The sequence below is a fragment of the Melozone crissalis genome, unplaced genomic scaffold (assembly GCF_028551555.1).
Source record: "Melozone crissalis strain CALT ecotype California unplaced genomic scaffold, PUWL_Pcris_2 ptg000027l_1, whole genome shotgun sequence".
NCBI classification, from domain to species: Eukaryota; Metazoa; Chordata; class Aves; order Passeriformes; family Passerellidae; genus Melozone; species Melozone crissalis.
The window spans coordinates 74961262-74978263 of record NW_026535805.1 but is presented as its reverse complement, the minus strand read 5'-3'; positions in this window follow the sequence as shown (position 1 = coordinate 74978263).

Sequence of the window (17002 nt, the reverse complement as noted above, 5' to 3'; positions counted from 1 at the left end):
TCTGGGTATCTATTCCATGCACAATGTAAACAAGTGTTGCTGCAAGACTACTGCATGTAGGTCAGCCCTTCCAATGAGCCTGGAGTTACCTTGGCAGGCAACCAAGATTAATGCTCTGCATAGCATAACCCACTGCTTCCACTGGCCTCTCCACATCTCACCCACAAACGGGAAGGACAGCAGCAGCACTGGTAAGAACCACTGTGTGGGCTGTGCTCTGGGCACCTCAAATAACCACAGTGCTGATAATTGTACCATCAGCAGTCGCTGGGGCTATCCAGTGAATATCAAATACATTCCTGCCTGGCCCACGCTGTCCTGCCACATCTTGACTGCTATTTTACCTCTGCTCACTGGATTATCCTAACTTGTGTGTGCCTCTTCATGCTGCTCACACACCCAGTGGAAACAGGGTGGACAAAGCCTTCTAATCTTTTATTGGTATCATGTGTCTGGACATTTGCTAATTGCTAATTTCAGTTCTCATCCCTTGGATTCAATCTCTCTTGGTGGTTGTTTCCTTCATGCCATTAATCTATGGGTTACTTTTTGAGTGACCTCCTTCCTGAAGAAACCTTGGGAGGAGGTGTTGCTGCAGTGAGTTCACAAGTACAGTTTGCTACTGAAACTATGGTTCCTTTTCTAATTTTCTGCTGCTTCCATACCCCATCAATTAGGGAAGTGTGCAGTCAACCTGCAACATCTGATTCTCAGGGAAATCACCTGATTTTTCATTATTGCCTTTGTTTCAAACCTGTCAGGACAGAATAGGAGAGATGGCTCTGCACAAAATTATCATCATCTCTTACATTAGTCATATTCTTATGAAGAAAGCAAGACTTTTTATCAGACAGTAGTCACTATTGTGCCATATATTATAGGTATTCCTTAAAAAATGCTATTTGGGTTCCAGAAGCAACAGTGACAGCATGGAGAACTGTGCAGGATAGTGCATGGCTTTCAGCTCAACAGCTCTTAGCAGTGCCTGGGAACCCATGTTGCTCTCTGTTGCTGCCCTTGGACTGCTTTCAATAACCAGGTTAGCTCATTTAAGATGAGCTAAAATTAAGAGCTATAACAAGGATGTCCTGAGGTGGATCTTTTGGCACTCATGCTGGTATTTACAGCTGTGATAAAAATCAGTTACATATTTATTTCTAGTAATAAGATCTTAAAATGTACTTCATGTTTGTCAGGCTTAGATCCAATTTTTTTTTTCTTTTAAATATCTCCTGAGGCTCCATTCTGGGCAATCTGCCTACTAAAAACTTTCGTTCACTTTGCTTTGCTGTGTAATCTTCAATCATATTTTCAGCTAAAAAACACCAGTTCTTTTTGTGGGAAAACATCATCCCCTATCACGATTTTAGCCCTTTCAATAACACAGTATTGAGGACCAGATTGTCAGTATTGGTATGTTCTTTGGACAATTGTTTTAGAAAGACATCTGGAGATCTGTATTCAGCTGTACATCCTGAGAACTGTTTGTTAAATCACAGTCACTTTTTTTTTTTTTTTTTCTGAAAGAGATAAAAACAATCAGGGACCAACTAATATGCTGCAGTAAAACTGATGATAGCAGCAAGCTGCATTAATTCAAGCTGCATAAATTATTGCTTGAATAATAGCAATTACAAGTAAATCTAATCAGCTTCTTCTCTTCAAAGAAGGGAGAGATTGAAGAAAGGGATGGAAATGGGCATCTCCCGTAGCATCACAGACAAGACCACCCATATCCCCCACAGGAGAGGACTATACCCTCCAGTTCCTTCTCTTAGTATTCAGTCTCTTCTGGAAATTAACAAGCAAAAGCCAGTAAGAAACAGTATCAAGCTGTGCCAGAGGAGGTTTATATTGGATATTAAAATTATAAGATTCTTCCCCAAGAGGGTGGGCAGGCATTGGAACAGACTGCTGGGGAAGTGGTTGAGTCACCATCCGTGGAGGTATTTGAAAGGCACATAGATGTGGCATTTAGGGACATGATTTAGTAGTGGACTTGGCAATGCTGGATTAGTAGTTGGATTCTGTGATCCTAAAGGTCTTTTCTAACCTAAACAATCCATGATTCTACGTCTTTTTCCTTCAGTGTCAATTTTTTCCTTTATGTTTTAAAGAAACAACATTTAAATATATTTTGAGTCTATTCTAAAGTTTAAATGCGCTCCTCTTTTGCTGAAGTCTAAAAACTATTTTTAATTCCAGCAATGGAAACAATCCCTGATATTTCAAATTTTACCATTCTTCACTGTTTTCATATTATGAAAACAAAAAAGGTTTTTATTCCTATTTACTGGAACATATCCCAAAAATAGCTGAAGACTCATTCAGTTGTCCTAAATTATTATCTTCTGTTGACCAAAGGTTTTTTTTTTCATTAAATAGGAAAAAAGCTTTAATTTACAACCTATCAGACTTAAAAACATGCAGAGAAAATATTATTTTATTGAAACATTAAAAATCAAACCATAAAATTCAACTCAAGGGAACTACTAAGAAAACAACTTCTGCACTGTGCATTTTGTGGAGAGTGTTGATGAGATTATTTGGCTGTATCAGTAAATAAAAAGCTATCTATGTAACTCCAGCTTAAGCAGTATCCACAAGCAGGTATTTTCTGAGATACTTTACATCTCAGGTCCTGTCTTCCTCCCTGGCAAGATCTGATTAATCCCTATTTCCTACATGATTGGAAATCACAGGCTCCTCTTTCTCAACAATACTGATGGACAGTAATTACAATGTACGTCCAAAAGTGCTCAAGACAATTAATACCAACATGATGCAATACAAAGATGACCCACCTGTATGATACTAGGATCTGCTGTCATTTTAAATATTGGTCCAATTGAATGTTATGATATGATACTTTCCTACTTCTTGTCCGCCTTCACAAATAAATTAATTAGATTTTGTCCCTATGTAATTTTTTTTATTAAATGCCAGCATTTTTTAAAAACTCTTTCCAAATTGTAAATATCTTTGTAATAATAATAACTTTGTGATGCGGTGGTAACCAGGAGCCACCATGATGCTTTTGATTCAGTCTGTATAGGGCTGCTAAAAAAGACCAGAAAATCTGAATCTGATCTCTCTCCTAATTCTGGCAACAAAAGTTTTGACACGCTTCTTTGTTAGCAAATCATTGATTTGTTGGATAGTTGTGGTCTGTGCATGCTCATGGTTCATCTAACACAGGAAAATCTCCTGTTGAAGTGAGCAGATGAGTGCTTTGTATCACCAGAGTCTTCCACTAAAGCTAAGTGTGAGGCAAATGTCAAATGCTGCATGCTGCTAACATTGCAGTTGTTTTCTCATTATTATCAGCAGAAACAGTGAGAACTTTCAAGGCAGAAAATAATTTATCCATTTCCAGGATTAGGAGATGCTTTTGAAAGTAATTGGCCTTGAATGTTTTGATCATGCTGCTGACAAAAGAGGCGAGCCAGTCTGAGATACTCCTTTCATCCCATGGCCTCAGGTTACTTTCCCTGTAGCAGAGAGCATCTAAAGGAATGTGTATTTGAGCTGCACTGCTTCAGCGGAACATCCCACTTCCACTGGGATTAAAGAAGTACTCTGGATTCTTTAGCTGCATTATGAAAGTAGGGACCTCCAACAGAAAAGGGAGAAATCAGGTAAGGGGTGAAAAACAAGATTCATGAGAACTTTTTCAGAGTTCAATTGCATAAAATGCCATTGCTTTGGGGGGCAGTTAGGACATACTTAAGTCCTTGTGAAACATCACCTTCACTTCCCTTGCAGCATTACTGATTGCACACTTGGCTTTTTTTTTTTTTTTGAATGCTTACAAGATTTTTTTATAATTTTGTTTTCTGATCTGGTTTAACTCTTTATTCTTATAAGGTTGTTACATGTTACTTCTATTTCAACTCCTCCTATTCACATATCAATTTCACTAATATTTTATTTACTTCCGTCTTAAGGCCATTAGTAAAGGTTTAATTAATAGGTCAGAAGTGCAATCTCTGTGGCTTAATGATACATTGTTTGGATGCGTTGATAATTCAGAGGGTGGAGTATTAATGATTAAGTATTTAAATAAATTTTGAACCATACTTCTTCTAGTTATGAGGGGACACTTTGCCCCAGTACAAATATATTTTTATATATGCAATAATAAGAGCAACTCAATTTACATACTTATAATAGTATCTTCCACATGAGGCAATGAGATGATTACAAGTCCATTACTATCATCATCACTTTTCATAGATAAGGAAGAAGAAAAAACACTCTAAGCCTTAACTGTATGTTAGTAAGACAGTGAAAGACTTGTGAAGAAAACACAGGCCTTTTCCTTATTAGCTTATTGTCAGCTCAGTCTTTATAAAAATGTTGAAAAGGGATGTTGGGAAAAGAAGCAACTGGCAAGTAAGAGGCAGCATAGAAACAGAGTCATAATTACATCTGAGGGGCAAAGCAATTGTTGGATTTATTCTCTGAAGACCCTGTCTAAGCTTCTTGGACCTTGACTGTACCTTCTTGGATGTAGTTATCCTCAAACACACTCCATCTCTCTAATTCTACTCTTTTTTCCCCAGCAGATGATTTCCAGAAAATTAATGCTTCTGTTGTTGCTCTTGTTGGTTTTTTAATTATTTTTTTAATCTTACTAAATATTACAGGTACACTGGCTAGAAGAGAAGCTGCATATAAAACCAGACTGATAAGAAATGGCTTCTTGGTTAAATATTTAGAAATAATTTCATGTCCTTGTGGTTAAGAGCATAATTTAGGTTACTGAAATCTAGATATTAACATCACTTTTTCAGGACCAAATTCACAATTGTATGCAGTATCTTTTCTTGCTTTCACTATTTGTGTAAAGGAGACTTTTAACAGTTGCAATGGTATCAGCAGTTAACAGTCTGTGGAGCACCATGGCCAACACTTTATAGCTCTCCCAGCCTCCTAAAGACCCCACATCGCCACATGGACTCACAAATTAGCAGAAACAAATCTGTATCCTATTTTCTGGCATTTATCTGTTAGCTATTTTCTGTTATTTATCTGGCAGTAAACAATGTGGTTAGCTTTTAATCTTTTTTTTTAGACAGTGGAACAAGAAGTGTCTGATGCCACACCTGTATGTCCCATTACAGCTATAATGGTGATTGCTGTTCAGATGGCTATAACACCTCTTTAGAAAGATACACGTTAAAGTGACTGATATACATTATTGCGTTATGGCCACCTCCTCTCTGAAATACTCTAATAATGCAGTGAACAATGGTGATATGTTGTAATAACTTTAAGCCCTGATCTGGTATTGCACACAAATGCATCTTTCACCCATGCACATCCTTAAATTTACTACACTGAGCTGCCCAAGTAAAACTACTTTTACTTGGTTCTTTCTGATAGTCTAAGTATTTTCTTCAAAATCTAAAAATAGCTATGCCTCAAGTGAGGAATTTATGAGGGAAGATGTCAAGAATAGATGTTGAACAAACTCAGGTCTCAGATTTCTTAAACTGGGTGGCATTCACCAATTATATCCCTCTGCCCACACCCCTTGTTTTCATCAAAAAGTAAATGGGAGTCTCTCAGGGCTTTCTCACTCTTTAGGGAGTGGCAAAAATAGATTCAAGTTTCTCTGGCCATGCTTAAGTAATCACATAGGAACCACATGCAGTCTAAGGGCTGTCTGTGCAGAGGAACTCTGCACAAACCAGCACATGCTGCTTTCCAGGCAGGTGGCAGAGGACTGTCCCAGTACAACTGTGTCTCTTCTGAACTGGACTTTTTCATGTCCAACTAGAATGTAGGCAGGAAAGATAACTTGTGACTATCTGACTAATTGGCCTAAATTGATCGCTTTTGCCAAAGCTTTAATCTCAGAAGTAGTAGACAGCATTATTTACAGTTTTAAAGATCAAACCTCAGATTTAAAATTTCACTAAGGAATTGAATAGCACAGAGTGTAACAAGTTTGATAGGTTTTAATGCAGTTAATATATGTTATCTGACATTTTTAGAAATATTTAAGAATGCACTAATATAAAGTGTGCTGCAGTAAACATGAGAACTGTACCATGCTTGGCTTCTATAAAATGGAGACTTGAAAAGAAATTTCTGACCGATATATATATATGTTTTATTTTATTTTTTTTACATGGACATTGAACAGAACTCATGGATCCAGCATGACCCAAAGCTGTGAACCTGCACAAGCAACATTTTACGATTTCTCAACTCTGTTCTTTTCTAGTTATTTCCAGCCCACATAAATCTGTAACTCAGTTTGGTCATAAATGAAATAAGCTGCTGAACAGCACCAGCTGGATCTGATGAAATCAGTGTGTACAGCTGGGTATTATCCTCCTACTGGAGGTACCACAACTCTCATATCATCACGGATTTCCTGTGTGGCCTCATACATGCATTAGACTGGCCAGATAACAGAACAAAACACAGAAGAGCTCCAGCTGAAAAGCCATCCATGGCAGATTACTAATTATCTAACAGGCGGGTGAGCAATCATCTTTGTTGTACTCAGTGTCAACCTGGTTTACAGAATCCCCTGAGAGAAGTCCTGAGGGCAACGGAGTCCAGGATGGTAGAACATTCTTCAAGGAGGAACTCTCACAGGCGTAGGAGCGGGCCATTCCCATGTGCCAAAAGGTGAGCCAGCAGGGAAATCTGGCCTGGTAGAACAGAGAGCTTGGGCTGGAACTTAGAGTAAAAAAATAGGGTGTATCACCTTCGAAAGAAGGAGCAGGCAGCTTGGAGATGCTACTACACGGATGTCACAGGGTTATGCAGGGAGAAAATTAGAAAGCCAAAGCCCAGTCAGAACTTAATCTGGCTACTGACATAAAAGACACTAAAAATATTTCTATAAATATACCAACAAAAGGAGGGCTGAGGAGAATCTCATAGAATCTCACAGAATGGATAAAGTCGGAAGGAACCATAGAGCATCATCTTGTCCAACCTCTCTGCTCAAGAAGGATAATCCTAGAGCACTTTGCACAGGATTGCATCCAGATGGGTTCTGAATATCTCTGGTGAAGGAGACTCCACAACCTCTCTGGGTAATCTGTTCCAGTAGTGGTCACCCACACCTTGAAGAAGTTCTTCCTCACGTTTTCCATCCTTTATTGTATGCAGGGAAACAGTGACAAAGGACAAGGAAAAGCCTGAGGTACTAAATGACTCCTTTCCCCCAGTCTGCAAAACTAGTAGTTCTCTCAGTATCCAGCTTCCTGGGGTGGAACACAGGGACCAGGAGCAGAACTAAGCCCCCAAAATCCAAGGGGAAACAGCAATCTGCTACACCAAACACACATACACAAGTCTATAGGGCCAGATGGGATCCACACAAGGATACTGAGGCAGCTGGCAGAGGTGCTCATCAAGCCACTTGCAATAATTTCAACTATCTGTGATCCACATATTACAGGTGTTCTGGAGTTCCAGTGCAGTCTGGATCCCTCTGTGGCAGAGGGTAGGGCTGTGTTTCCACTCCAAGGACAGTCAATCCCAGGTGCACTGGATGCCCCGTGAGCAGTGTCCTGCACTCTGCTGCCAAAGGACTGAGGAAAACACACTAGCAATATCAATTGTGATATGCTTGTTGGCTGCCTTTGACTCCAGTTTGTGTTGAAGTTCCAGCATGTCCAGTATGGCAGCACTGAGTGGTGGCATGACTTCATTCAGGCCACAGGAGTCCATTGTGTGTCTCCTTTCTCTGTTAGACTTTCACACAGTCCATATGGGACTATTAAAGGGTGAGTCCTGCTGATCACTCCTTGGCCCTCCAGCTGATGAATCAGCTCATGGATGGGAATCAGGGAGTCTCAGTTGGTGTGATAATGCTGCCAATACACTGCAGTGGTAGGAATCAGCACCTGCTGTTCTTCAGCCTTCTGAAGGGACCTCTGAGAGACCTGGCAAGATACAGAGCTGCCTAATTTCCTCCTTGTCCAAGGCAGCTATACTGAAAGCCCACCAATACACTTTTAGGTCTTTCAAATACCCTCTCCTGAGATGTCTACAGGGCAGATACATGGAGCCTCTGGGCCAGTCACAGACAGGGGGTTTTGCCACTCATTCTCAGTTAGACTTAATTCAACCTTCAATATAGACAGATCCTGTGATCTCCCATTACTCCAGAAACACAGGTGGGTTCTGCCTCTTTGTGATCTGATGGCATTAGTGGACACTGTGGACTGGTATTTACTAAAACCTTGCAGTCCTGTGGATCTGATGTGCGAGGCCATTGGCATCCACATAGTCAGTAAACCAGGCTGTCCCCTTCTTTCACCTAATTGCAGGAAGAGCTCCTCTAGTACTGGTGATACACGTCTCCATTGACTTGTAAAATCACAATTAATTTCCACAGGATCAGAAGTAAGACCAACCCTTCCACTCTGATTGGGGAACTGCCCACTGGACTGGAGCAGAATTTTCCTGGAAGAACCTCCATTTATGATTGCTTTTCTTTGCAACCCATGTACCTATGCCTCTAGAGTCAAGGTAGACTTTCCACCCCATTTCCTCATGTCTTCTTTGTGGTCCCTCAGGTAAAACCACAGGGTATCTTGCAGTGTACACTCTCTATATCCTCCCTCTTGAGCAAAAGAACGCTCACTGCAATAGTTGAGATACTGGTCTGTACAGGTGACAAGGAGGACCTATCCTCTCTTTGTTCCTGAAACTCCTGGAACAGCTCTTCCCACTTTTGGACAAGTTTTCTACAGCCAAGATACAGCTTAATAGGGAAGAACAGAGATTTTCTTCACATTGCTGGAGTTGGTGAGCCACTAAATCCACCATTGCTGCCTCTGTTTTTCCAGATAATGACTGCCAATGAGGTGGCATACACAGAAAGTGCATTCTGTACAAATGTCTGCCACATGGGTCATGTACATTAGATTTCATCTTGATCTGTGGTTGACTGCCTATTGTTTGGGGCAGAATAAATCATCTCTAGCATGGCTAATTCCTGAAGGTACTGGATACTTGTCTTCATGGTGGTCCATCTGTCTTTCTTGAAGGGATTCCTTTCCTTCATGCCTGACAGGAATCATCTCCACCACAGGCTGAGAACTTGTGTTCCTCTTTCCATTTGCCTTATCAACACTCCCTTTACCCAGAAAGTGATCCCAGCTGCTTGGCTTCCTTACCCTCTAATTCCAGGATACTAGATCCATTATCCCAGCACTGGAGCAGCCAAGTGACCAATGTGCTCATCTGGATGATGGCTGAAATCTTTTTGCACATCCTGCAGATCATCAAGGATAGGGATCACGGGGTCACCTCTTGTTCTGTTTCTTCCTCCTTGTTCTTTTGGTAACCCTGCTCTGTCCTTTGCTAAGTGAGCTTTCATGTCCATTTCTTCTCATTTACAGGAGCATCTGACACCAGCATGGGTTGGTTCTCACGTTCTGCTGCAGTGCCTGTCAAGGGAGTTGGATCAGCCTTGGTGTCTGTCCCCAGGGCTGGGGTAACCACAGTGCCTGTTGTTTTGCTCTTTCATCCAGAGACTTTTTCTTCCCTGCAAAATACTGAATAGTGATGAACTTGGTAGGTAAAAAAGTTATCGTTATTAATAGTTTCCAATAGATGGCTCCCAAAGTACAGTGGTGACAGTGGTGACAGCCATGCTGAATACAAATACTAGTTTTGTTTCACGACCAGCAATTCTGTCATACCATAAACCAGTGCTACAAAGTACAGCAACATGATAACTTTAGCTCAGTTCCCATGGGTGAGATACTGCAAGTAAGGTATGACATAGCACATCCGAAAGAACAAGCATACCAACTTTGAGAGCAAATAAATCAACATGGTGACCAGGGACTATTAAACTGATATAATAAATGCTTATGATAAAATAGTTCTTACACATTCTAGTCAGATTTGTCATTGTCTCAAGACATCATGCCCCATGTTGGGAGCCAAAAAGAACTGCTAAAATTATGGTTTAACCACAGCATCTCTCACCAGTCCCCACCCCACCACTGGTGGTATGAGGAGGAGAATCAGGAAAAAAAACTGTAAAACCCATAGATGCATTGAGATATGTACAGTTTAATAATTTAAGTAAAATAAAACAAAAATAACAAAATAATTTTAATGCAAAAAGGAAGACAAAAATAAACCAGAGAGAAATAAAACCTAAGAGAACAAAGTGATGCACAATACAATTGCTCACCACCTGCTGACCAATGCTAATCCCGTCCCTGGGCAGAGATCAAGCCCTTCCAGCCAGCTCCTCCCAGTTTATACACAGGGCATGATGTTCTCAGATATGGGATATCCCTTTGGCCAGCTCAGCTTAGCTGTCCTGCTCATGCTCCCTCCCAGCTTTTTGTGCCACTCCTCACTGGCTGAGTATGAGAAACTGAAAAGTCCTTTACTTAGGGTAGGCACTACTGAGCAACAAACAAAACATCAGGGTGCTATCTACACGATTCTCCTACTAAATCAAAACCACAGCACTTTACCAGCTATAAGGAAAAGAATTTACTGTATGCCAGCCAAAATGAGGACAATGTGGCACTTAGGGACATGACTGAGTATTGCACCTGCTTTTCTCTGTGTCTGTCTCCCCCATAGAGAACCCGCCTCTACTTCCTTTTTCTCCACTGGTCCCAGTTTTGATAAATCTACATTCACATCTGGTATGGCTGGCACCATCACCCAGGTGACCTCATACTTCTCTGGTGCTGGTATTCTTGATGTAGTTATGGAGGTGTTCTTCATGGTGTATGATCCTGCTACATGAAAGATGACCTTTTCAAAATATTCCACTTCAACACCTGTGAAGTTTGGCTGTCCCTCACACAACTCCTCCATAATGACACGTGAGATCCAGCCAACTTTCACTGTTTGATCTGTAGCTTTCATCAGTTGCTTACAATGCTATGCTCAGCAACTTCTCATTACATTCTCTACATTTCCACCTCCCTTCAGGCAGCCTAACCTCCATCCAGGCCCTAGTCAAGAGCCTGATCATTTGCCCGCAGCCTTAACACCATCTTTGTATCAAGTTAATCAGCAAAAATTTAAAATCACCACTATAATACACACATCACTGTTACAGCCAATCCCTGAGGTACCTTTCCTGACATGAACAGCTTGAACACTTCTTATTGACACTTCCTTTCTGAAGTCTGTTTATTAGCCACTTTCTACATCAGTATTTTGTATGCATGAAAAACTGTGCATTTTATAGATCTCCAGCAGAAACTGGCATCAAGACAACACAAATAAACCTGAAAGAGCAATGGTTCTCATTATTTTATTGATAGACTATGACCATCAATATAGAAAAAAGGTTTACTTTCCAAGTCCAGTCACAAAGCATCCATTCTGGATAAGATCCACTGATAGACAAAAACAACAAGAAAAAAATTACACATAAATCTCAAAGTAGTCAGTAGTGACAAGAAGTAGTATGTCATGGAAACGTAAGATGTAGGAGGACTGGGAATACCAGACATCTGGGGATTATTTTTGCTGCTCAAAATCTTAGTAGTTGTTACTTACTCACTGCTTTCAGAACAACTTCTCAGTTGTGGGGGTGACTCTGCCATCTTGAATGTTTGTTTGCTTCTTCTCACGGACATCCATAGGTTGCGGCCATGCACTGGGAGTCAGGAATAGTCCAGATACTCTCAGTAAATGGTGTCCATGAAATACTCAGCAAAGCTTTCTCCAAGTGCACTTTCCACCAAACCAACTACACTGAATATCTGTCAACAGTTGCAATCAAAGACCTATAATTTTTTTTTCCTTTTAGATAAGCCCTTCATAGGCTTCAGACATTAAACCTCAAGTACCAAATTTAGAGGATGGGGGAGTGGCTGCCAAATTTTCAAGAGGAAGAAGGCCTCTCTCTTATATCTATCACAGAAAACACCATAGTGTGGTATAAAGATTTTACCAACATTTGAAAAACCCTTCGTGACTCACCAGTGCATTTGTTACATTTAGATTTACAATTCCATTATCCAAAATAATATGAAATCCTACCATAAGATGAGATATTTAAAAGAGTCAAACAAGACTCTCCTGATAGTGACTCATTACAAAGACTGACCTCTCTCTCCTTTTGGTGGTTACCCAGTCTAGTACTTGTTTTCGCAATTCACAATTCATTTCTGTCATTCACAGTGGAATTACCTTTAGGTGGAAGCTACAGTTCATGCACTTCTTAAATTCCCTATGTATCTATGACTTTATACTAAACAAAATGAGAAGCATAAACATTTATAAGCAAATAAAGAATGGTTCCACCAACCATTCAAAACCCATGCATATTTTATATTTTGTTGAAAAATGCTAAATGGAGGTTCTTTTATTTTATTTTCCATGAGTATTACAGCCTTGCTTTCTCTGACTCTTTTGTTTGTTTGGGGCTTTTCCCCCCCCAAGATCTATTCCATCTTCCTTCTCCTATTTATTTTAGTTTTGCCAGGAATCTATATGGTATTGATATTTCTTGTCACAGCTACAGAAATCAAATGACAGCTCCTCATGGAATTTTTCACTTACTAAAAGAATACCACTTTCCTCTCCTATAACACCCATCAAAACTCCTGGTAATAAAAGAATCTGCCTTTATGTCCCTCAAGCAAAGCCAAATCCAGAGCAGCTTCATGCCAACTTGTGCTGTTTCTTTACATTTTCACTAGATTTGGATTCTGGTGGAATGCAAGATCACCAACACAACAAACCCATCATACCCACCAAAAATATGGAAGGATGAGTAAGGCAGTGCTAAAAATGATCATCTCACTTAGCCTTAGCTGAGAATTAGAATTGCTCTTATTTAGTAGAGAAACACTGGGATCTCCATGGGATTATCCATTACATTCTAAAAAAGGTGTTTGGACAAAATGTCCTTGTTGAAATCTTTTTGCTGAGTGTAGAGTGAGCCTGTATCACTAGATGAGCTGAGCTATTTAAAATGTAGATGAATAAAGAAAATGCAATGAAAGGCCAGAGTAGTTATCTTATTATTCAACATCATGTGCGATGTCTATGGCAAGCGAATGATTAGCAACTTACCAAATTAATAAGGAATAAATACACATCTGAGCTTTATAATGTGCCATCAATCTTGAAAATAGACTGTATTTAGCATAATACTGAATTCATTATAAGCAGCAGCAGAACCACACAGCCGCAAATAACACAAATTATTGAGTGCACCCAGAATGCAAACCGAGAGGCCGAACCGTTCTGCTGAGTGCGTTTGCACGGCTCTAGCCCAGGAGCGGGACGCTCGGAGCAGGAGCTGCTTGCAGCAGCCTTGGGCACACTTCAGACACGGGATGGGCCCAGGAACGATTCCACGGAGGGAAAGCTACAGGGACACGTAATGTTAAGGACACACGAGCAGCTATTCCGTTACTAAATGAGCTTCAAACTATAGCCGGCCATGGCCAAACGGGTAAAGCACTCCCAGATAAATAATTTAAGCCAGCCAGCGCGGCCCCGTCCCGGCTCTCCCCACCCCTCACCAGCAGCGCGCCTGCGCGGCCGCCCCAGCGCGCCTGCGCGGCCGCCCCTCCGCCCGGCCCCACAGGGCGCTGGGACCCGCGGCCGCCGCGCACGGCGCAGCCACCGGCCAATGGGCGGGAGGGCCGCCCATGTTTCCCTCCTGCAGCCAATGAGAGCTCGCTTCCTCCCGCCCTCCGGCCAATGGGAAGGGCGCTCTTGGGGCGTCGGTCACATTCAAACTGGGGGCAGCGCGCGGACGCGCTCGGTCGGAGCCGCGTCCCGGCCCCGCAGCGGCCTCGGTGAGAGCGGCCAGGCCAGGCCGGGCCGGGCGGGGGTCGGGGGTCGGGGCGGCTGGGAAGGACAGCGAGGGGGAAGGGACCGGGCCGGGGAGCAGCGCAGTGAGGGAAGGTGGGTGATGGGGCCGGGGGGCAGCAGAGGTGCTGGTCTGCGGTGAGGCCGCGGGGGTGCTGGGCCGGCTCCTCGGCAGCCCCGGGGCTGCGGCTTCGCTGGGCTTCCGCCCCTGAGGGGAGGAAAGCTGCTGGTGTCTTCCGCCTCACGGTGTTTGTGCCACATTGCCTCACCTGCTCGGCTGCTGCTCAGTCTCTCTCTTACTTAGCCCAACTTTGCATCCTGGTGTCTTGTCCTTCCTGTGCCTTACGCTAGATTTTAATATTTTTCTATTTTATTTCTTTCCTAGTGTTGCTAATGTTTTTAAATTGACGACAGGTTTTTTTAGTGTTGGGAGTTTTTGTTTTCCTTTAAAAAAAATTCTGATTTAGGACTTGTAACTAAAACAGAAGGAAGATGATGCACTTTTATAGATAGTATGTTTTAAAGGCTGGGTAGATGCTTCAGAAACAGGTGTTATTTTACCTCTCCTCTATAGAAGACATAAACAGAACAGGTAGTGTAATACAGTAAATACAGTATTTCAAGACTGGATGCTGCTACTTCTTTTTATTATGAAGGAGTATTTTTGAGTGTGTTAGATGTGGAACCTTACCTATAACTTCTACTGCCAGTTATCCATTTGCTGCTCGCAAGTCTCTGTCCTTTGGCTCCGTGTGTAGTGGGTCTGTAGGAGGGGTTGAAGTTACTTTAACAACTATGCTTTATTTAGAGCTAGTTCTTGCTGATCTTTGCGCTGTATGTTCTCCCTGTTCCCTCGTTCTCCCTACCCTTCTCTCCTGCAGGCATTCTGCATCTCAGGTACGATGCAGTGGCGCTGCTGCAGTTACTACCTCAGTTCCCATTCAGTGCCTTTTAACAGCATGTGCCTGCTTTAGGTCTTCACTGTTGTCAGATTTTTGCTATGTATATACATACCAGTGAAATTCATGGCAAATGATTTCTTTAAGGGTAATTATGCAGCAGGTTAACAGACAAAGAACCTGTGAATATTTGCTTTTGGTTGAACATTGGCATGAGTAGAAAGATTGCTGGCAAATCATGACACTAAGTAGATGAATATGCCCTTACTGTACTTAGTCTCTGAAGGTCACAGCAAGCTGACGCATTTGGAAGTGCTTGTCCTCCTTCAAAATGTTGTCTTTAAGCTTTTTTAAATTCTGTTTTTATTACTGACTAGGAATAGTTTAATTGATTTTGATGAAAACTGTATTTCTGGGATATGAAGATTAGGCAAGCTTGCACAATAAGCTTTCAGTGTTTCACCCATCAATTTTTGATGCACAGGAACTTCTTCAGGATGGAGAACTTCATTTCTTGCCTTTGGGTTCTTGGGATCATCTGAGGTAGTCTGGCCCTCATCCATCTTACCTTTTTGACAAGGCACATCCATTCTTCAGGAGAGTTTTTCCTCCATAAAACATTGTACCTAGAGCAGTTAAACAGCGCACCAGAAATGTAAGTTTGATGTGTATTGTTGTGACTTAAGATCAAATCTATACAGAAATTTATTTTTCTTTTTGTCTACTGCATTTGAGAAGCTGTTGCTGCAGGAAGAATAATGAATCTTTGATATTGGTGGAGAAAATATAAAGACTATGTTTAAGAAATCCAAAATCCATCTGGGAATTCTTAGCAGTTATAGTTGTAATGAGATATTGTGGTGTTTGTTAACATGAGGTAAATTTCTTTTGGTTGTCTTGGTGCTTCAGGTTCTGGAGAAGCTGACCTCATACTTTGAGGGAATGGGTACAGTTGAAAATCAGATCTCTGTGGATATTCTCACCCATAAAGAGGTGATTTGGGGTATCTGATTTCCTGTAGCCCCTTCTGCAGTGTTTTTAAAAGGCAAAACTGCAATGTGTACTAAAATTTTCCTTATGAAGTGAATAAGTATCATCTGAACAGTGTTAGCTATAGTAATCACCTATGTAATTTTTGGCAGTGTGATCCCCAAAAGTTGTTTGGGATGGGACAGTTTACAGACCCACTCCCAAAACCTAAATTGGCTCTGGGGGGGAAAGAGATATTAAAGAAAGTTCCAAACAAGCATTGAAATTAAAATCTATTCAGTGTACATTTTTAAATATAAGAGAAGGGTTCCTTTATTTGCTTCTGTTCAGTGAACCAAAAGTAGTATTTCAGATACTACTGATTTAGCATACAGTCTTTAGCTTTCAAAAGATTTTGGGGTGTTTTCATCATAGGTCTTGCCTGAGGCTGTTTGAGTGTCTCTCCAGACCCTTAATGTGCTAAGACCTCTTCATAGTGGTAATGTAGATGGTGCTTTTGCTGGACTAAGTCTTGGAGTTTACACAGTGCCACTGTGTTTTGAACCTACAAAACAACACTTCCATATAGACAAGAGCGGGCTTGGTATTCTTGGTGGGCCATATTTAGGTCAGGATGAACATGGAATATGCCTGCTTTTGCCTTATAAGCAAACTCTTGTAAGCATGATAATCTTTCTGATTTGTGGTCTTTGCTTGGGGAAAGCTGGGAGCCTGGTGCTTTTAAAGACATGCCAGCTTCTGGTGAATAATGCTCTAAAAATTATTTGTGAGACTTCCTGAGAGTGGTGCCTGATGCATTTTTTAGATAATGGGGTTAAAGGTAGATGAGCTTCATTCCATTCAATTCTTTCTCTAGCAATAATTCATCTAAAAGTAGACCTAAAGTTTCTAACCCACTAGCAACTTTTTGATTTGTTTTACACAAGTACAAGAGGACAAAAACCAACATTTCATTGTAGAGCTAAACTTAGTCTGTCTTTGAGCCTATTTAATCTGTCTGAAGTGCATTACTTTCCTTGTTTCTGGGCCCAACTTCACAGTAATTACAATGTCAGACCCCCTGAATATGCACTAAATTCACCACAGTTTTTACTAGAATTCTTATGTTCATTAGATGTGGGACAAGCTGTTTATTGTAGGCAGAGAAGGAAGAAATCTTTAGGGTTTTTTTTTTTTTAGTTTATTTTAGCAGTCTTGCTCTGCTCAGATTGCCTAAATTCTTACCTCTGAGCTATATACATGTATTATCTCAGATGATGATAAACTTGCAGAATGTTGAGGATTTGGCATAAGTTTCTTATAAGAAGTCTTTGAATCTC